Source organism: Grampus griseus (assembly GCF_964374135.1).
Source record: "Grampus griseus genome assembly, chromosome: 17".
In the NCBI taxonomy this organism is placed as follows: Eukaryota; Metazoa; Chordata; class Mammalia; order Artiodactyla; family Delphinidae; genus Grampus; species Grampus griseus.
The window spans coordinates 71,755,158-71,762,459 of record NC_139011.1 but is presented as its reverse complement, the minus strand read 5'-3'; the positions used below and the strand labels follow the sequence as shown (position 1 = coordinate 71,762,459).

The 7,302-nt window shown below is 38.1% G+C and overlaps 1 pseudogene across 1 annotated transcript; it reads left to right on the top strand.

Moving 5' to 3' along the window:
• Window positions 1-3,724: 3,724 nt before the first annotated feature.
• On the top strand, window positions 3,725-5,110 carry LOC309835280 (UDP-GalNAc:beta-1,3-N-acetylgalactosaminyltransferase 1-like; annotated as a pseudogene). Its single transcript has 2 exons — window positions 3,725-3,809; window positions 3,958-5,110. The product of its transcript is annotated as a UDP-GalNAc:beta-1,3-N-acetylgalactosaminyltransferase 1-like (transcript).
• The last annotated feature ends 2,192 nt before the right edge of the window (window positions 5,111-7,302 follow it).

Here is a 7,302-nt window from a genome sequence, read left to right as displayed (position 1 = left end):
ATTTACAATTTTGGAGGTTTTTGTTGAGATATCCTTAGAGATTCTTTCCTCAGCTGTGTCCAGTTTACTAATAAGCCCATCTAATGTATTCCTCATTTTGTTTCTTTTTAGTTCTTTGTTAGGATTTCCATCTCTCTGTTTCCCTTGTTTATCTGTTCTTGTATGCTGTCTACATTAGAGCCCTTAGCATATTAACTATAGTTATTTTAAATTCCTTTTCTGTTAATTCTAACATCCTTGTCATGTCTGGTTCTGCCACTTGCACTTTCTCTTCAAATTTGTTTTTTGCTTTTTAGTATGCCTTGTAATTTTTTCTTGATAGCCAGACGTGATGTACTGGGTAAAAGCACTGCTGTAAAGAGTTCTCTAGTAATGTGGTGATAATGTGGGTTTTCAGGGGAATAATTGTATAGTCCTATGATTAAGTCTCAGTCTTACCTGAACCTATGCCTCTAGACTGTGAACCTCACAAGTATTTCTCAGTTTTTTCTCTCCCCTTAAGTCAGACAGGATGGCTAGAATAAGCTGGAGTTCAGTGTTTCCCTTCTCCCATGTGTAAGTGTAGAACTGACTGGAGTTGATTAGTTTCCTCCCCTAGGTCCATTATGGTCTGGTAATACCTCAGCAGATTAAGTGCTGATTAAGTACTTTCTCCTAAGGACAGGCCTTGTTAAGCACAGTTCATTGCAGCACCATTTACAATCGCCAAGACATGGAAACAACTTAAGTGTTCATTGACAGATGAATGGATAAAGAAGATGTGGCAGATATATACAAAGAAATACTACTCAGCCATAAAAAAGAATGAAATAATGCCATTTACAGCAACATGGATGGACCTAGAGATTATCATATTAAATGAAGTAAGTCAGAAAGAGAAAGACAAATACTATATGATATCAATTATATGTGGAATCTAAAATACGACACAAATGAACTTATTTACAAAACAGAAACAGGACTTCCCTGGTGGCGCAGTGGTTGAGAGTCTGCCTGCTAATGCAGGGGACACGGGTTCGTGCCCCAGTCCGGGAAGATCCCACATGCCGCGGAGCAGCTGGGCCCGTGAGCCATGGCCATTGAGCCTGCGCGTCTGGAGCCTGTGCTCCACAACGGGAGAGGCCACAACAGTGAGAGGCCCACATACCGCAAAAAAAAAAAAAAAAAAAAAAAAACAGAAACAGACTCACAGACATAGAGAACAGGCTTGTGGTTGCCAAGGCAGAGAGGGGTGGGGAGGGATGGATTGCGAGTTGGGAATTAGTAGATGCAAGTTATTATACGTAGAATGGATAAACAACAAGTTCCTACTGTATAGCACAGGGAACTATATTTAATATCCTGTGATAAACCATAATGGAAAAGAATGTGAAAAAGAATGTATACATATATATACACACATATATATATATAATGTGTATATGTATATACATGCATAATGTATCTATATATACAACTGAATCACTCTGCTGTATGGCAGAAGTTAACAAACATTGTAAATCAACTATAGATAAATCAACTATACATAATTTTTTTTTTTTTTTTTTTTTTTTCCGGTACGCGGGCCTCTCACTGTCGTGGCCTCTCCCACTGCGGAGCACAGGCTCCAGACGCACAGGCTCAGCGGCCATGGCTCACGGGCCTAGCCACTCTGCGGCATGTGGGATCTTCCTGGACCGGGGCACGAACCCGTGTCCCCTACATCGGCAGGCGGACTCTCAACCACTGCACCACCAGGGAAGCCCTACAATAAATTTAAAAAAAATAAATAAAATAAAGTTTGTTTTATCCATTAAAAAAAAAACAACCCAGAGTACTGTGGTTCATTTCCAGTTTCTTTCTTTTCTCCTCCCCCTGCTGGAAGCAAGAGGGGATTTTTCTCCAGTATTTACAGTGAGAATCTGGTTGAGCTCCTGGGGGTAAAACTTACAAAACGCGTGGGGATCTCAATGCGATAGGGTCTGCCCAAAGTTTTTAACTCTCGGACTTGTCCACACTGAGCTTCCAGCAACTTTTAAATTATAGTTGAGGTTTTCCCACCCTGGCACTGGTCCCTGTGGCAGTTTATGCTCTTGACTGTATGTGACTCCCTATACTCAGCCATCTGTCTCTCCAGTGTTGGGGATTTGTCCTGTGCCCTCAATCTCTCTTATGAATCCATGAGGAATTGTTGATTTTTCAGTCTGTTCAGCTTTTTGCTTGTTGCTATGATGGAGTGACTTCCAGGCTCCTTGCATATGGAACTGGAAACCAGAAGTCGAATTATTTTTAAAATTCTATCTTCTCTTTCACTTTCATTAGCTAGATTTCTTTGTTGTAATGGTTATTTGCAATAATTTTCAGGATTTGAGTTTATTTTGGCTTTCTCTTTATTAAGTACTACTATAAATTCTTCTTTTCTTTTCCTTTTTTAACTCATAGCTTTTCTGTTCCATAGATTTAATAATTTGTAGACTTTGCGCTCTTTGGCGTTCACGTGTCCCTTCTTCCTTCATGCGATTCCTGTGTCATCGGGTTGTAACCCCATTAGTCTGTGATAGTGTCCTTGAGTTCTGGAACAAGATGTCTCAGGCAAGTCTAATGTTATGCTTCAGACTTGTAATCAGCCACTTATCCAAAGAACCCTGGTATTTACGGAGCACAGTCTACATATAGGAGCACTCATTGCTTCTGGGGGTGTCATTGCCTTCAGGCATTTTAAGTGGACAGAACTAGGGAATACATACTTTTTAAAGAAAAAGTTCATGATTTAATAGTATTTCCAATTCAGATTTAACATTACAAGTTTTTGCTGTGTCATTTTATTTTGATCCCTTATTTTCGTACACAGAAATTCTTAATTCCTAACGCAGCAACGTAATTACGTATTTGCTGTATTCTACCATATAAAAATGGGCCACATTATTAATAATATAATTCAAGCAAGCATTCTTACTGTTTGATGCTTGTCACCTTGAATTTTATATGTCAGATAATATTGTTATCCTTGCTTTCTTTATTTATAGACTACATATTTACTTTTAAACTCTTGATGCCATGGTTTAGGTGTGTCTTGTTCAAATAGCTTATTGTTATAATTTGTGACTGTCTGTGCATGTATACGTGCATATGTGTTTGTATTCACAGAGGCATCACTGCATCTTCCCCCTCATTCTAACACTCTTAGTCTTTTAAATAAAGCCTCAGATATGTTATAAATCTATACTTTATCAATTAAATACGAAATAACTATATTAAAACATGTATTAAATATATTTATTATATCAAATTATATATTATAGTAAATATTATATAATATATATAATTTTGGTTATTAGGTATTTAGGGTGGACGGAGAGGTGAACAAATGTTCTTATAAAATAATAAATATGTTTATTCAATAAAATTTAGAAAATGCAGAAGAAGAGAAAAAAGAATCACCAACTCTCTTACTCCCAACAAACAGACAACCACTGTTAGCCATTCATTCATAAATGCATATTAGGGGGTTACTATGTGCCTTTTGATATGTTTCTTTCCAGTCAAGATTATACAGTTAAATAATAATTAATAATAATGGATTCCGTTTTTTAGTGCTTATATTTTACCAGGAAATATTTACAGATTATCTCAGTTAATCCTCATAACAAAACTAGGGAATAGGTGATACGTTAATACCACTTTAGAGATGGAGAAAGTGAGTTTCAGAAACGTTAAGTGACTTGTCCAAGATGTCAGTATTAACATGGCCTTGGAAAATGGAAAGAGGGGAGGGTCGGCCCTCTGCCCGCGTTGGAGCAGGGTGCGCGCGGCGCGCTGGAGAGTTCACGGCAAATCATTTAATTAAAGCATATGGAATACGGGAAACAAAAGACTTCAACTAGTGCTTTAGTCTCATCTGAAATTCTACAGGCATGTATCTTGTAAGCAGTATATGGCAGAGTTTTAGGCCAATCTGAGAGTCTTGTTTTTCAGTAGAAATTTCAAGCATTAGTGTTGACTACCACTTGCTATGGAATGTTCAGTTGATGAAACTGAAGGTCTTTCACTCAGAAGAAATAAATCAAGAACCCGAGGCTCGCGTGCTCCTGAGCTTCTGTGAATGGCCCCGGCGCTCCGAACCACCCTTCCGGGTGGATGTCACTGAGATCCCTGGAGCCTCCTGCTGCCGTCGCTCCTGAGTTTCCTGGTGATGTGGTACCTCAGTCTTCCCCACTACAATGTGCTAGAACGCGTGAACTGTATGTACTTCTATGACTATGAGCCCATTTGCAGACAAGTCTTCCGCTTCACACTTCGAGAGCATTGGAGCTGCTCTCATCAAAATGCATGTCTTGTCATCCTGGTGACCTCACACCCCTCAGATGTGAAAGCCAGACGGGCCATTAGAGTTACTCGGGGTGAAAAGAAGTCTTGGTGGAGCTATGAGGTTCTTACGTTTTTCTTATTAGGCCAGTAGGCTGAAAGGGAAGACAAAGTATTAGCATTATCCTTAGAGGATGAACACCTCCTTTATGGCAACATAATACAAGATTTTTTAGACACATACAATAATGTGACCTTGAAAACAATTATGGCATTTAGGTGGGTAACTGAGTTTTGCCCCAACGCATAGTACATCACGAAGACAGACAGTGGTGTTTTCATCAATACTGGCAACTTAGTGAAGTATCTTTTAAATTTAAACCACTCAGAGGAGTTTTTCACAAGTTATCCTCTAATTGATGATTATTCCTATAGAAGATTTTACCAAAACCCCCATATTTCATACCAGGGGTATCCCTTCAAGGTGTTTCCTCCCTACTGCGGTGGGTTGGGTTATATAATATCCAGAAATTTGGTGCCAAGAATCTATGAAATGATGAGTCACGTAAAACCCATCAAGTTTGAAGATGTTTATGTTGGGATCTGTTTGAATTTATTAAAAGTGGACATTCATATTCCAGAAGACACCAACCTTTTCTTTTTATATAGGATCCATCTGAATGTCTGTCAACTCAGATGCATGATTGCAGCCCATGGCTTTTCTTCCAAGGAAATTATCACATTTTGGCAAGCTATGCTAAGGAACACCACCTGCCATTTTTTCCCCTTATATCAGTGTTTATTTATTTTGTGGTTTATTTTTTAAACATCTTTATTGGAGTATAATTGCTTTACAATGGTGTGTTAGTTTCTGCTGTATAACAAAGTGAATCAGCTATACGTATACACATATCCCCATATCTCCTCCCTCTTGCGTCTCCCTCCCACTCTACCTATCCCACCCCTCTAGGTGGACACAAAGCACCGAGCTGATCTCCCTGTGCTATGAGGCTGCTTCCCACTAGCTATCTGTTTTACATATGGTAGTGTATATATGTCCATGCCACTCTCTCACTTCGTCCCAGCTTAAAAATATGGAACGCTTCATGAATTTGCGTGTCATCCCTGCACAGGGGCCATGCTAATCTTCTCTGTATCATTCCAATTTAGTATATGTGCCGAAGCAAGCACCCACATGCCATTATTAATTTGACATTCTACCCAAAGCCTAGAGAAGGGAGGGATACTTTGTGGAGACTGTTAAAATTAGACTGTGGAATCTCCAATGGAAAACTCATGGGAAGGTCATTGTGTGGCTTACACAGAACCAAAACTCATGAAGAGCCCATAGGCTGGATACTGGAGGGTTGCACTTGACCTGTGGTTTATTTTGACAACAATCAAGTCAGGCCTTTTAAAGATGATATTTAGAGGAATTAAACATCTGACAAAGGAATAGGAGGTTTTTGTTAATAAACAATTTGAACATGTCATTCTGTAGATTAGAATTTCTTAAATGGGTTTCATTGAATTATAAGCTCATTTGTCCATAACAACAAAGCAGTGTGAAGTATTATTCATTGAACAATCCAGTCAGTTCAGGGTTTTGTGTATATCTTACATGGATTACAGTTTTTGAAATACATAGTTCTGTGTAAAAAAACTGAAGTTATACTGAATAGAATTTCATCTGTTTTTGGTCATTTGGAAGATACGTCAGGATGCTGCAGTATTTCAGAGTTATCAATTATTGTTTAATGTTACTTAGAGTTTTGCACTTTTATGGGTGTTTGAAGTTATGGTTGTTTCAATACTGTATAAACAGAATAGTGAAAATCACTCTTTATATTTAAACTTCTTTTCCAGTTACTTCACTAATGAGTTTATTATGAATAGCTCCATTAATGTGTAGTCATTGGTCATTATTGCATATCAGTAATCTCTTGAACTTTGATAAATATTTTGTCATGGTAACACAGAGAAGAATTAAAGCAAGAAGATCTGAATTACTGTCTTGTTTTTAAAAATATCATCCCCGGTGTTTTTAGATGTCACTTCATCTGTCTCATTTTTCCACCTGGAAATTAGGAGGAGTATAGAATGCCAGGCAGCATGTTTCCTCTTGGAAAGGACTCTGAAGCCAAAAAGAAAAGAGAGAATGTGGTGGCCAGAATATTATGAAAGGAGTGTCATATTTCAGTGCTTGAGTTGGAAAGAGAAGACTAAAGATTCGAGCTGCATTGTTAACTGCTCCGCGTTTTTTCTCATTAACAATCAGTTTGAGAATAAAAAGAAAACAAAAAAACACAGCTGCTATTGTTATTAGTTTCACATCAAGAGGAAAGCCCTACTATGTGGTCTAAAATCAAGTCTGATTTCCATGTCAGGGTGAAGCACATTTTTTCATAGGAGAGATGATGTAGATCACCTTTGACCTGCTAGTTGGTCAAAGAGGGGCACCCCTTGCCCCCATATTCTCGGGATTGTGTGATTTCCCATTATGCCTGATATGGGACAAGTGATTCCTTTTATCTGGATTACATGATGGTGAAAGATCAAATCTGTTGGCAGAAAATATGAACTTGAAAGTGTATAGTCAGCTCTTGTAATGCTCATATATTTATAATTCTCCTATAAGAAAAGCTTAATTTCAGTTAGAACCATTATAATGTTTGATTCTTTATAACAAGGCTATTTCCATTTCCCTCATCTCAGACCTGATCCAGTTACAATAAAATCAATTAAATGAAAAAAAGAAAATGGGGAGAAATTATACTGGCTGAACTTCCACTGGAATGAATTATTTTGGGCTAATTTTCTGCCATGGTTGTGAGAAATCAATAGATTTTGCAGAATTTTGAAAAGCAGCCTTTACTGATGAAGAACATGTTTGGCTGCCTGCAACAGAAGGAAAGTCAATTATAGCGGCTTCATACAACATACGTTAAGGTTTTCATCTAACAACTAAGCCTAGACCCAGGGTGGTACAGCACATTCTATCATTGTTCCAGGCTCTTT